The sequence below is a fragment of the Camelus bactrianus genome, chromosome 17, assembly GCF_048773025.1.
Source record: "Camelus bactrianus isolate YW-2024 breed Bactrian camel chromosome 17, ASM4877302v1, whole genome shotgun sequence".
Taxonomy (NCBI): Eukaryota; Metazoa; Chordata; class Mammalia; order Artiodactyla; family Camelidae; genus Camelus; species Camelus bactrianus.
Genome location: NC_133555.1, coordinates 13,652,008 through 13,666,998, shown reverse-complemented (window position 1 = coordinate 13,666,998; position 14,991 = coordinate 13,652,008).

The following is a 14,991-nucleotide window of genomic DNA, read 5'->3' as shown; positions in this document are numbered from 1 at the left end:
TTGGCCTCAATTTTTCTCTTGTAACATAAGGGACCAGGTGATTTCTAGGTCACACCCAAGGCTAATATACTACTCTTGTTTTGAAATTTTTCTGTAAAGGAAGAGGTACAAAAAAAAGATCATTAGCTTTCAAATCACTAAATTCATTCAGTACTATACTGATACATATGACTAAATGCCAATATATGTGACTAAATGTCAATATTTTGACCACGTAGCTGTAAGAGTGTCACTCATCCCCTTAATCTCATCAGTGTGCCCTGTTCACCCATTGGGAACCCCTGTATGTAATTCTGAACTTCTAAGGCTGACAGTCACCCAGATGCTCATCCTATCAAATCATAGCCTACAGCCTAGAGTGATCTAGTCTCTACTTCTGTGTCTAACCTCTCAAGCTGTGTATTTCTAGCCAACTATACTCTGGCCATATTAGTCTGTTTTGTTGTTATTGTTGTTGTTGATTGTTTATTTTTAATCTCCTTATGACAACTTTTTTCTTGTCTCAGGGCCTTTACACATCTTTTCTGTGTCTGGTATGTCATTCTCCCCAACACTTTGCATGACTACCTCTATATTCTTCTTTGGTGGCAATTCAATGACTGCCTACTCAGAAAATCCTTTTTAACCCATAGCCACCTTAACATATAAGCCACCTTCCCACCTCTTCATTCTGTAACTTGGGCCCTAATTGGATCAGTGACTTCTGAACAATTATCACAGTTTTAATTAATTAATTAATTCATGTATATATTTTTTCTTGTTTTTGTCTTTCCCATTAGAAAGCAAGCTCCACGAGGACAGCGCCAACAGCTGTCTTTCTCTTTTTATTGGGGTGTAATTGACATATAACATATTAACTTCAAGTGTACAATATGATTTAATATGTGTGTACACTGTGAAATAATCACCCCATTAAGTCTAGTTAACATCTGTCACCATACAAGGTTACAACATTTTTTTCTTGTGATAAGAATTTTAAAGGTCTGCTTTCTTAGTAACTTTCAAATGTGCAATACAACATTATTAACTATAGTTACCATACTGTAAATTGCATCACCATGACTTGTTTATTTCATAACTGGAAGTTTATACAGCATTGTATTATCAGCCTCTACAATGCTATGTGCCTGGTATATGTTTTTGCACTCAATAATTTTTTTAAATAAATGAAGGAATGTTAGTTGGCCAGATTTCTACAGAAATTCTTCAAACAAACCAGTAAACAAGAAAATAAACAAACTTATCTCAGCTTTGCTCAAATCTGAATGAAAGAGGAAATATCATAAATGTTTTAATGTTCGTGAAATGTTAGCTTTCTGCCTATACAACCTTTACTGTCTTTCAAATGGCCAGAACACCTAGTAAATCAGCCTTCAACTTGATAGAGGATGAACTATAAAGAATGGATTTCAACAGAGATGAAGTGACGACAATCACAGCAATCTTCAGAGTACTGAGGTGATTTATAGGTACAGATTTCTTCTAGATTACCTGCCACCAAATTTCAACTAGCCCCCTTATAATTTTGCTGCCTGAGAAAGACACCACCATTCTGGATGCACTGTCGATATTGAATTTCACTCAGAAATGAAGCTTTGAAAAACACACACACCTTCTACATTAATGATTCAAGTGGCTGTATCAAGAAAATAGCCTTTTTGCATGGAGCCCTGCTTTTCTTTAATAAAGCACGGATGTTTTATGTTTACACTAGAAATCCCTCCCCCCTCCCCCACAAAAAAAAAGTTATGTTTTTCTCTCCCATAGAATTACTTTCTGGAGGTTGTAATGCTGTATTGGTTTTGATTTGTCTCCTTCTGTTATTAATAGCAACTTAAAAGGGATGGAAAAATCAATACTGGCCATTGTCAAACCATCATATATCGTCCACCTAATTAAAATCAGACCTCAGAGACTATAATGGACTCTAGTTTCTAGAGTTTACCATTGGGCAAGCAAGCATTTGTTCTGAGGTCAAAAAATTTCATTCATGCTGCAAATCACTTTGCTCCCAGCCACTGCGCTAAAGGCTGTGTATGTTTATCAAGGATTTTGGATGGCTCCCGCTATCTGTGTCTGTGCCAGAATCTTTGAAGAGCTCATTGTGCTTGTGCAGTGAATTCCAGTTCATGACAGAGAGGAACATTCTTTCTCAAAACAACCCCTTTTGGGACCAAGCCTTCTGTGTAGTACTCTTGCCCTGAGTATTTGGTTACACTTTGCCATGTATATGTGTGTGTGTGTCTGTGTGGGTGTTCATCCTATAGTTTTGCCACTTAGCCCCAGGGGTAACTTCCATTGCTCATGAGTAAAAAGCGTCAAAGGCTTTTGTGGTTTCAAAGCTTCCATATCTTTCTCAGACCAAGGTTTCCTTCCAGTTCCCCTTCTCTTTTCTTTTCAACCAGAGAACGTCAAGTTGGGTGCAATTTAAAAACAAGATGGTATTACAGGCTTCAGAGAGGCAGCCATTTTCACCCCCTTTGTATACACATGTTATGTTTATTGTAAAGGGGAAGTTCAGAGAGTGTTTTCCACCGGACCATCCGGAAGGGGCTGGTCTGGCTTCTTTGGCCTCAGGTTTTACCAGTTGCTAGCAATAAGGAGTCATTTTGTGATGTCTCCAGAATTTGAAATCCTCTGCCACTTTGAATCCGGCTTTTAAATGTCGTTTTGCAAAGCCTGCCAAAAGTGAACTTGTGTTTAGAGAGCCAGTGTTTCATTTGCAATTGAAAGGGACAGCCCTATCATTGAATGTGGTCTCTAAAGGAACGGGAAAGAGCAAAAGGAAAGGGAAAGGGAAAGGGAAGGGCAAAAGTTGGAAAGGAAGACACTCAGGGAAGAGTCCCCATTAGCTTTCTGTAGATTTTAAGAATGGCATGATTCTTGGATTGTAATTGTTTCTTAAATACTCTGTTTAGTGCCTGTCATGGACCACTTGGCTTATGATCGTGGGTGGCTGGAAGTCAAAGTTGTAAACCAGGTCACTTAAACTCAGAATTTAGCCAGTGGCTCTTTTACATTTGTAAGCAAGAATGTCGCTAGCCTCCCCACTGAGCAAGTATGAGAACTGACCTTTCATGGATCACAGGAAGGAAGTCCAACTTCTCAAAAGAGAAGTCAGACTGGTTTTCACATAAAAGACTTTGCCAACAAAGCTCTGGGCAGAGACAGTGTCGCTCAACGTGGGAGAAAGCATGCCAATAGTATAAAGCTGAGGAACTTGAAGGTAGGAAAAGTGATCGTGGGCTGGCTAGGTATGGGGTGGGGAGAGGAAACCAGATTAAGGATCTCAAATGGATCACACTTTATCAGCACTACTAACATATTATCTACCAGAACTACTAACATGTTATCTTTTTTGAAATGTGTAGGTGGGAAGGGTGGAACCTTTCTAACAATTTTTAAGATTTTAAATTTTTTAAGGCTTTAACCATCGTAAAAGGATATCACAGAAAGGACAATAAGATGTGTAGACAACGTACTCCCAGAGAGGCACATTTTTTGAAAAGCAGTTAAATTGTCACCAACCAGAGAAGCCAGTGCAGGTTTGGCCCTGCCTCTAATTACCCTGCTGTTAGAACCTGGTTGTTAACTGAGATAGTCTGTTTAGGTAACATGCATATCAAGAGCCCTGGACTGAAGAGAAGGGCGGGGGCTTGAGGGTGACTGCCTGTCAGTCATCACCCAGCTGCCAGGCTTGGGCCCAGATGCTCCACCCACTCTGGGCCTCAGGATATTGCCTCCTGAGAAATGCGCTGTAGTGGAAAGAAAGCTTTGTGCTTCTTACCAACAGTAAACCAGACCAACTGAATTAACATCCTGACATACACTCAACAGCTCTGTGATCTTGGGTGGCTATTTCAACTCTCTGAGCCCAATCTCTTCTTCAAAGGAAGGTTATAAGGGCTGCTGTACAGGAATGGGTGGGACTGATTAAAAAAGAATGTACAGTGTCTGGTCCAAGGCAGGGGCAAAGTAAACGATAGTTCTTACCTGTCCAGTGAGGGGCAGAATGACTTTCGTCATTCCTTCCTAGATTCTTTTTAGCCCCTAGAATTTTCTCATTCCATGGATCACTGTTAATGATGTAAAATTTTTGAGTATGTGTATATTCATACAATTACATAACACATACTTACTACTTCATATCTTTAATCAACCTATTTTCCTTTTGCTGTTCTCACCAGTTTATTTCAAAAAGAGAGAAAGAACAGAATCAACATTAAAATAACTTGCCATGAGAGAAATTATTTCCCTAATGGGGACTTTCCAGAATATTTTCACTATGTGTTTGCACTTTCACAAATGATCCAAGATAAAGTGGCTTCTATCTCTCTTGGGTTGTGACTTTCCAATCCAATTATTTTACTGACAGGAAGCATATTCTTCATTTCTAGTCAAAATTTACCTTAATTTCAACTTGTGTGGTGCTAAATAATTCATTCCTTTCTTTGATACACTGCATGTACATACACCATGCATTTTTTTTTCCATTTTCCTCTCTCTTTCTCTCTCAGTTTCTGTGTATGTGGCAAGTTGAATGGCCTTTAATCAATAGCTTCCTTACCAAAAATATGTATGCACTTTTGCTTTCCGCATTTGCTATGCTTCTTTGCCACTGAGAATGCGTGAGTTAACTAGATCAGCTAACACAACTGAAATCCTTGAATTTTAAACTTTAAGGAACAGGAAACATATAAACGTATAATGATGAAAATCAAAGATCTGAGGAAATAATTTAAAAGGAAAAGGTTCACCCAGGTATCAGTAAACCCACAGTAGATTACATGGTCCCTGGTGGCTTGAGTGTCACCAGGATCACCTATATCCACATTTATAAAAGATACTCTAAGGTCCTGTAAGATGTGGGCAAAAATATTATAAATAAAGAGTTAACTCTATTTATTCTACTGTGCCTCCCAGTATGAGAAGGAGGCTAATACAATTCGGAAATGTTTTTTAAACCAGAGTGGAAATTAAAGTACTTAGTTGTTTTGATTTCCTGGTTGATTTCCAGTAAACCAAAATGATTTTTTTTCCTGAATACTTAATTTTTACCATTTTGGTTTTTCTGTTATCAGTTAGGGATCTTCTGATTCCGATGACAATTGAAAGAGGAATAAAAAATAAGAAAAAATGTGTTTTCATATAACTGGAAGTTGAGGGTAAGGCAGGCTTTAGGCTTAGAGGAACGGATGGCTCAACATTTCTATCAAAGACTTGGTATTTTTCCATCTTCCTGTGTTGGTTAGATTTCCTTGCTGGTTGAAAGATGGCTGAAGCAGATGAAGGGATACCATTCCCAGAAAGTCAGTATCTAGAAGATAAAGGGAGATTATCTTTCTTAACAGCAAGTAGATTTTCACAGAAATCTTCTGAAGCCTCGCTGGCCTGAATCATGTGCCTGTTCCTGAACCAGTAACTGGTGAGGGACATAGAATTACCTTAAAAGTGACCGGGCTTTGGGTAGGATGGCCATTTTAACAATATTAATTCTTCCAGTCCAACAGCATGGGATAGTTTTCCATTTCTTTAAGTCATCTTTAATTTCTTACTCAGTGTTTTGTAGTTCTCTGCATATAAGTCTTTAACCTCCTTGGTCAGATTTATTCCCAAATATTTTATTGTTTTGGATGCAATTTTAAAAGGGAATGTTTCTTTACTTTCCTTTTTTGATATTTCATTGTTAGTGTAAAGACATGCAACTGATTTCTGTATGCTAATCTTGTATCCTGCTACCTTGCTGAATTCTAATAGTAACCTATAATGACAAGGATATGAAAACAAATGTATGTATGTATATGTATGACTGAAACCTTATGCTGTACACCAGAAATTGACACAACATTGTAAACTGTCTATACTACAATAAAAAAAAATACTATTACCATAGGAAACCGCTCCCCACCCCACCCCCCCACCCCCCAAAAAAGAAAGCAACCAAGCTTCAATCTGGGTTTGTGGCTAATTAGACAATCCTGTAGTTATGTCAAGAGAAAAAGAATAAGGGAATGTGTGCTGGTTGGACGTCCAGCAGTGTCTACATAATAGGATTCTTTGAATTTTAACTTGGTATGTCACCAAAAACATAAAAATAAATAGTTTTGCATATTCCAAACCCTGGAATATAGAGGACATAGAGTTTCAAGGGCACATTTCTGCAGTAAGTCACAATACCTGTGAGCTTGGTGACAGTTTGTTTAGAAAGGAATTCCTCTAGGAAGTGTTGTAGAAAGGACAGAGAACAGACACAAAAACCCATAGGTAGGTCCCATGTTCCAGCATCAGGCTTAAAACTTTGGTGGTTTCCCCACATTGCCTCAAATGATATATTTAGTTATGGTTTGGTAGAGGAGTGTGGATGCAAGAAACTACCGTGTGTACCTGGGGGACGGTTGTGGTGGGTATGCTTTACTTTAGTTGGGGGAATACTCTATATTTTCCTTCTCGTTAAAAGATCAGGGTGTTTCATTGCTGCATCACCACTGCCTTTTCCTAGGTCCAGTGTGTTTATTGATATTGGCCATTTGCTTTATATTTTCTTAACTTACTGAACCCGTGGTTCTCCGTCATTATCCGCTGTTTACTGTTGAACAGTCAGCTTTCACGTCACTTGCTCAGCCAGTAAGAAAGCACATCAAAGCCCTTGATGTCTTTTTGAAAAGATCAGAAATGATTCTTGGCAATGAAAAACTAGATCTACTACACTGCGACAATACTAGATATCTGAATATGATATTGTGCTATTTTTGTGTATTTCCATGAAAGAGGGAAAGAAACATTTATTAAAGCAGTTAACACAGGCTAAGCCCTGTGTTAAGCATTTCAAAAAAAGCATCTTATGTAATTCTTTCATTGACTCTCAGACTTGATATCAGACACCGCTTGTGGCCCACAAAATAATTATTCTTCCTTTTTTTTCCTTTCTAACAAAATCTATGTGCTCAGCTAAAAGCACTTACTTCCCAGATTCCTTTGCTTCCGGTGGCCATTGTGGTAGAATTCTTGCCAGTGAGACACAATGAGAAATCTGCTGGAGGGATTCAGAAAAAACTATCGCTTTCCTGATGCGAAGCCTACCTCTTAAAATTTCCTTTATGTCAGTTTACTCTCCCCTACTTATGGTATACTTGTCTAAATATTTCCTCTCCGTATATTTAGAACCGTATCAGACAGAGTCGTAATTTTTCTTACAACCATCAAACATACTTTAGAAAACTCAAGAGGAGAACAGAAGTCTAATTTTTTGTCCGTATTTTGCTGACCATGTTTTTCCTTCCTTCCTGATGTGCAGGTGTTATTCTTTTATTCTTTCCTTTCTGTTTAGAGAACTCCCTTTAGCCATCCTTTTAGGGAAGGTTTGATGGTGGGGAATTCTCTTAATTCTCCTTCATCTGAGTATGTCTTGATTTCCCCTTCCTTCCTGAAGGATATTTTCACTGGCTAAAGGGTTCTAGATTGAAAATTCTTTTCTTTGAGGACCAGAAAAATATTTTGTCATTTATTCTGATGTCCATAACCTCTGATAAAATTTGTCATTCCAGCTGTTTTCTTCTATATGTAATTGTGCCATTTTCTCCCTGGCTGCATTTAAGACTTTTTTTTTTTTTCCTTTGTCTTCAGTTTTCAGAAGTTTAAGTGTATTGTATCTTGGCATGGATTTCTATTGGCTTATCCCGTTCAGCATCTGATTAGCTTCTTGATTCTGTAAGATTATGTCTTTTGCCAAATTTGGAAAGTTTTCAGCCATTATTTCTAAGTACTTTTCTCAATTTTGCCTTCTATTTCATCTACTCCTGGTATTTTGATGACATAAGTGATATTTAGTTATGGTCCAACAAACCATGAGGCTGTTCATTTTTATTGTCTGTTTTCTGTGTTGTTCAAATTGGATAATTTCTGTTGTCCTGTCTTTCAGTTCACTGATTCTATCGTCTCTCCCCTCCTTTCTGCAACTGAGCCCATCCACTGAGCATTTTATTTCAGTTATTGCTTTCTTCAATTCTACAGTTTTGCTTGGGTTCTTAATAACTTTCATTTCTTTGCCAAGGCATTCTAATTTTCATTTGTTTCATGCATGTTTATGATTGCTTGCTGAAGTATTTTTTATCATGGCAGCTTTAAAATCTTTGATAATTCTAACATCTCATCTTGGTATTGGCATCTGTTGATTTTCTTTTTTTTTTTTTCCATTTAGTTTGAGAACTTCCTGGTTCTTGGCATGATGAGTGATTTTTTTTTTAATTGAAACATGCACATTTTTGCAGTATAAGACTCTGGATCTTATTTAAAACTTCTGCTTCAGCTGACTTTCTCTGACATCCCTCTGGCATGTCTGGGAAGAGGAGGAGGTTGTTCCATTAGTGCCAGGTGGAAGCAGAAGCTTCCCACTCAGTTTCTGTTGATACTGCAGAGGCAGAGCTCCCCATTACTGCAGAGTTGGGGTGAAAGATCTGGTTTCCAATTTAGTGTCCACTGACACTGCGGAGGCAACAGCCTCATTATTTGCCTGTAGGGATGAAAGTCCAGTTCTGGAGTTTGCCTTTTTAAACCTACCCAACAGGAAGGTGCTTCATCATAGCCTTGTGGGTAAAAGCCTAGGCTCTCTCTTGGCCTTTGCTGTTAGGGATGAGGCCTCAGGTTTTTTGTTTTGTTTTTGTTTTGTTTTGTTTTTTTGTGATACTTGGCTGGAGTACAGTGGTGATTATATAGAGTTTGTTGTTGTTGTTGTTGTTGTTGTTGTTGTTGTTGTTGTTGTCGTTGTCTTCTTGTTAGGCTTCTCCTTTCCCTGAACTTTGGCTAGAGCAAATAAGCTTTGGTTGGGTCTTATTTTTAGCTCAACATTCATTGGCATTTCCAGGCTGCCAGCTTCTTCAACTCTAGGTCTGGGGTATATGAGAAAACCCAAGAATTTCATCTCCATGTCATTTTTTGGGTCTTGGGTCTTGAAGTCCCTAGTCAATCTGCATTCTGCATTCTTCTCTCCACCTTTTAGTTTGCTTTATAAATATTGTCCATGATTTCTACTTGTACTTAGTGGGAAGGATAGAGAAAATATTTCTACTCTATATTTCTGGAAACAGAAGTCCTTCAAGAATATACATTTTTACTTAGCATCGCAGGTGATTCTGAGGCGAGTATGGGCCACACTTTGAGGAACATTTTATAGATAATGAAACTGAGGCCCAGAGATACTAACTCAAAGTACAGATGTCAAATAGGTTGCACAACACAAAGTTCTAGGATCCACATCTCCTGGCTTCCCTTTCAATGCCATTTCCTCTTTGTGATGCTAAATGAAGCTGCTAAGAATATCGAAAGGAAATTATGTATCAATTTTACTAGTATTTATGGAGGTCAAATAGTTCGTGTAAGGGAAATGCATGAGCTTAAAGAAAAGGGGATGCAGCATCTTCTTAATTCATTTGCTTTCTACAAGCTGCAATGTAATTTCTACTGAGGAGGATTCCAGGCAGTTGCTCCAAGATGGGGCATTGTCTGCACATGAAAGAACGGTTCTTGGAAATAAAATTCTACACAGTCTATTGAGGGTGCTGCGCACTGCCTGGATGCTCTGACTCATACACAGTGAAGCTTTTCCAGTTATGTTAATACTCATTTGGCAGCTGCCTCTATAATTGCCTAAGTCAGTTGGTAGACATGCAGGAAATGTTAATTCTCTGCAAATATAGTTATTCATAACTTAGTGTCAGTTGTATCATCCTCAATAGAGACAACTCTTAAGATGTCACTGACATTGGGGATTGGAGGTTTGTATTTAGTCAGCTCTGCTGAGCCCTTGAACTCCGAAAAGGGAAATCTGGAGGGACAGGAAATGGCATGAGAGCAAAGGCAGCATACGAACGCATCTGATGAAACATGGGCATCCTTCAGTGGCTGCCTTTCATCTGACTGGCCCAGTGCACAGGTTGTACCAGATGGCACTCTCATGGTTTCCATCAATGTGGAAATGTGATGAAGAAGGGGAGGGGAAAAAATGGATGGGAAAAAGAACACCAGTCTGCACAGCTGAAAATAATTATGATTACGTAGCTAATGACCCAGGGAATTAGAGAAAGCCAAACTCATTGGAACTCAGGCCACATGCAGGCAAATGTCACAACTTAATGACAAAAAGATGAAATGCTTTATCTCCTACATAGTAACTCATGATGAGGAGTTGTGATTCTTTTTTCTGAATCCCTATTGTAAAATAAAGTCATGAGGAGAACCATATCCTGAGTGCCTTTCCATTTTGAAAGGCAATTGAGCTAGCAACAGTCTTGGATTACTAAAAATGTCAATATAATTTCAATGAATATTAGATTGATATTCATTTTAACCTGTAGGAATAGCAGGGAACAACCCACTGAAATATAGATTATGCATTCCCTGGAGGGAAAGGTCAAATCTTACACTTCTTTTGTGGTTATTTAAAAGCATTTATCGAGATTATACCATGTATGTGGCCCTACTTAACAACCTGTGTTGGAAAGATGAAAGAGACACTACCCTTGCCTACTCTGGAGGAGTTCACAATACTATACACTTTGCAAATACTGTTTTTGGGTGGATGACAGATGACTATTCCCTATACAGACCCTGCAGAGGTTTCTGAAATTCCCACTGACTCCTATCAATGCTATGAAAGCTGATATTCAAATACTGGTGGTTCAAGTATTCATTCTTTAATTCATTCACTCAGTCATTCAGCAAGTCTGTATTGAATATCTGTTATGTTTGAGGCACTGTGATTGGCATTAGGTTTAATATGGTGAGCACTGTTGTTTAATATTAACAATATTAAATTACTTTTAACTATTAACAGTAGTAAATTATATAGTACTAATATAAAAACATACTATATGAATATATGATATATTAAGCTATGATTTGTTTAAAAAAATAAATGATGAAGGGGGTGTCACAATCTCAATGTTTAGAAATCAATGGTGGAATTATTATTAGAATGTTTGTGAGAAAGGGATAGAAGTATGAGTTTCCCAAGTAATGTATTAGCCAGTTAGGGAAAAAAACGTAAAGCAGATGTCATTAACCATATGAATCTTACAAAGCATGTTTATGAATAATTCATCAGGGGAGTGGATAGCTCACAAGTTTGGCGATGAAAGACCAAACATTTTAAGTCCATGTAATTGGTTGAAATCCAGCCAAAATTGATAACAAATGCAACTCTTCCCCATCTGCTGGTTTATGCAAATGAATTGGTGATCTCATTTAGTTTTCTAGGAGACAGGTGTCTCTATCTCTAAAACAGCTACTTGGTTGGCACCTAGCCCCAGTCTCAGGCAAAGTCTTGAATTTAGCTATGGGTACTCAGCTTACAATGTGGTCCTAAGAATCCCAGGACAGAGTGTAAAGCCAGAGCTGAAAACCATTGTAGGTTCATGTCCAGTCTGTCAGTGGACCGAATCAGCCATGGCAGACAAAACTCCAGCCTGCTACACACACGTTCTCTGATTCCTTCAGAGTGGAAGATCTACCAGGAAGAGAGCTCTGAAAGAAGTTTTTGCTAGAGACTGTCAAATAGAATACCAAGCCTGACTGAATGAGACCTTATTGGCTTCCAGAACTTTCCCTGTATTCCAGATAACAAGAGAGTGCAAGCATTTTTTAAAAACTGTTGTAGGGATAAAGTATCACAGAGAAAATATCACAGTTAAAAGAAACCCAAATTTTTACTGTGCATCTGTTATTGGTGAATAGAGAAGCGAGGAGAATACATATTATGAAATTAAACTACTTGAATTCAGATCTTCTTATTGTCACTTAGCTGTGTAACTCTGGAAAGTTACTTAACCGTTCTGGTCCTCATTCCATCCATCCATAAAATGGAGATAACAGTATTGCCAAGTTCATAGGGTTGTTATAAGAGTTGAATGAGCCTATCATATATTTAGAACTGTGCCTGGCATATATTGAGTTTTCTGTACAAGTTATACTACTGCGAGCCAAGATCTGTGCTAACTCAATGAAAAAACTCTTCCCATTATTTGATTCTGACATCAGTTCTTTGATAATAAGTGTTGAACACTGGCACTTCACAGATGAGAATACTAAGCTTCAGAATGGCAAATTGAAGGAAGGAATTAAATTCAGGCGACATATTGAGTCTATCTAATGCCAGGCCAAAATCTCTCTACTGTGGATAGTTGCTTGAGATCACAAGGCAAAGTAAGAGGAAAACAGAGACTGTTACCCAAGAGTCCTTGTTCTCAGTTCAATACAACTGAATTTCCAATTCCTGGCTTTGTTAATGCAAAGGAAAAATATGTCCAGGTTAGTAAAAAAAAATGCTAATTTGATGACCTCTTCCAAAAAATAATGAATTGAGGTCCAGGAAAATTTAATTTTTCTTCAAAAAATTATTAATTGCTACTGTGTATCAAGTATTATGCTAAATCCTTGGGGTCATAGTGGTAAATAATACAGACAAGGTGATGATTAGACATTTTCTAATAAATTCTAACTACTCAAATTATTTTTTCTTTCACCAGTTCGTTTCACAATCTTTTACCAAATGGTGAAACTCGTTCTGATTCCGTAGGCTTTTACTTATAGACAAAATATTATACTTGCCCATAACTATTTGGTAGCAACTAGGACCTTAATCTTTAGAAAGAATTATCATTCATGGCGCTTAAAGGAAGAGATTGTTTTAATTATTATTCCATTGGACATTGCTCATTAAGATGTGTGCATGTCCTTGATCCACTCACAGGTGACTAAACTACCTAGTGGCTCTAGGATGACATTTCCATGGCTTTAAAAGCTTCTGAAAGAGGTAGACCATAATGAAGGCATTCATTAGAGGTCTATGAACCAGGGAGGTGGCACACATTGAAGTTCCCACATCATCATTCATACTAATCTGATTAACTCTCCCAGTCTCATTGCCAGAGTGCAGGGATCAGGAATTTTGGCAACCATCTGGGTAACAGAAGTCCCTCCCCAAGGATCTTGTAAATTTCTGCCCATATGTTCCCTGTAAAATTGCATTGCCTACGGCTTTCTTCCCACAGCTCATGTCTGCAAAGATGACCAACCAACCAGATCTTGTGACAGGGCCCCTCAGCCTTCCAGTAATATGCCAATGTTGTCGTTCCTCACTTGGACATATATATGATTTTTATTGATAATATGAGCACTGAGAATAATAACAAATACATTAGACATGAGAAGACATTGTCTGACACTAAATTTTCAATACACAGAGCCATTTAAAAAGGACTTTGTATTATAAGACATGCCAAAGTATAGTACCCTGTTCTATCTAACAGTACAGCACCTGGGAAGTAGGCTTTAGGAATGTGGAGTCTGATGTAAGTCTCTCCAGCTGGGGGACTTCCAGGGAAAAAGAAAGATACAACATTGATTTATTTGGATTATCCTACAAATGCCATTTTTTAACAACTTCAAACTAAGGCTTGATTCATAGAATTATGATTATTAAAGTGATAGCAGTCCTGGGCAGGGCTTTCTCTTATATGATTTCCCTAGATCCCAATACAGCTCTTGGTAGGAATGTCTTAAATGTGTCAGCAGTTTTCACCAACTGAATAATAAATGAAAGTTTCCCTCTTTCAAACAACTCAAAGAGCATGTGCTTAGAGATTCTGCGTGTTCCCCTTTTCTCTAGTTTTCAGTCTAGCTAGAATATTTTTCTCCCTGCATTCATTAGAAGATATTATGTTCGACTATGGGGGTAAACATTGAATATTTAGGTTGCTTTTGAGAGTTGAAGTAAAAGATTCAGACTCCTCTCTAAGTCCTATTCCCAGTCTTCTAACATTTACATTCACAGCCTTGCTGTTGAAAGAAAGGGAGAACCACACAAATATTAGGTGTAGAGCCATGACAGTCTCCCTCCTGTGCTCAGACAACCAGAAACCCGCATGTGACAAGGTGAAAATGGGCAAAACTTGACCTCACAACACTTTGATCCCTTGATGAAGAAATGGTACAAAAGCCAGACTGTGTCTGCTGCAGCTCAGCCTGGCCTAAACTACTCAAATTCCCCCTCCTGATTGTATCTTAAAAAACTTTGGGAAATGTATAGTTATCACATTGTGCCATTTTCTCACTGGGGCCATTGGCCAGATGACATTCTTGTAGGGGGCAGGGGGTGGCATTTTCAGCAGGAAATAGTTTATTCCAATGGCAATGAACCTGTAGAGTTGTGGGTCATGGGGCAGGGCTTTAAACCCATTCAACTTTAAAATTATGTGAATTACAATTTTCTCTACTTTGTGGGGCTATGGGTTATTCTGGCCTAGCCTCTAAGGCCGAGGGATAACTGGAGTGATTCAGGTGGTGTGTATAGACTACCTCCTGTTGAGTAGACATGTTGGGATAGGACAGAAGCATGGCTGGGGAAGGAAGGGATCTTGAGATTCTGTTTGAGTCTGTGCACAAACTCTGTTAATCAAACTCCACCTGATTAATTTGCCAGATTTACCAATTATCTACTTCTCTTCTATAAAGCTTGGTCACTGACACCCATAGCCAGGGTAAGCAACCAATATGGTTTGTGTGAAACAGCCTTGGTTTTAGCATTCAAAGTCCTGAGCCCCAGGAAGCCATCAGTGCTGGGAAAACCCAGATAGTTGGTCACCCTACTGGAAACACATTGAATATAACTAGGAGGAAACTCTGTAGTGACTCATGCACTTTTGTTTCCACCAGTTGAATGGAATGTTTACCAAGAATCTGTTACGCCATTTGTTACCAAACCTGTTTAAGTCACTTACTTGTTATAATTACATAATTTAATTAAATATAATATAAACTGGTGAAATATCTGCGTGAAAATAGAGTTGTGTCTCTGATGGAAACTGATTTGAATGTTTTGGAAAGACCCAATAAAGGAAATTTGATTAAAAATGTTGAATTTTATGTGGCAATACAACTGTAAATGATTGATAAAAAATATTTATCACAGACATTTCTAAGTTCTCATTCCTTGTTATA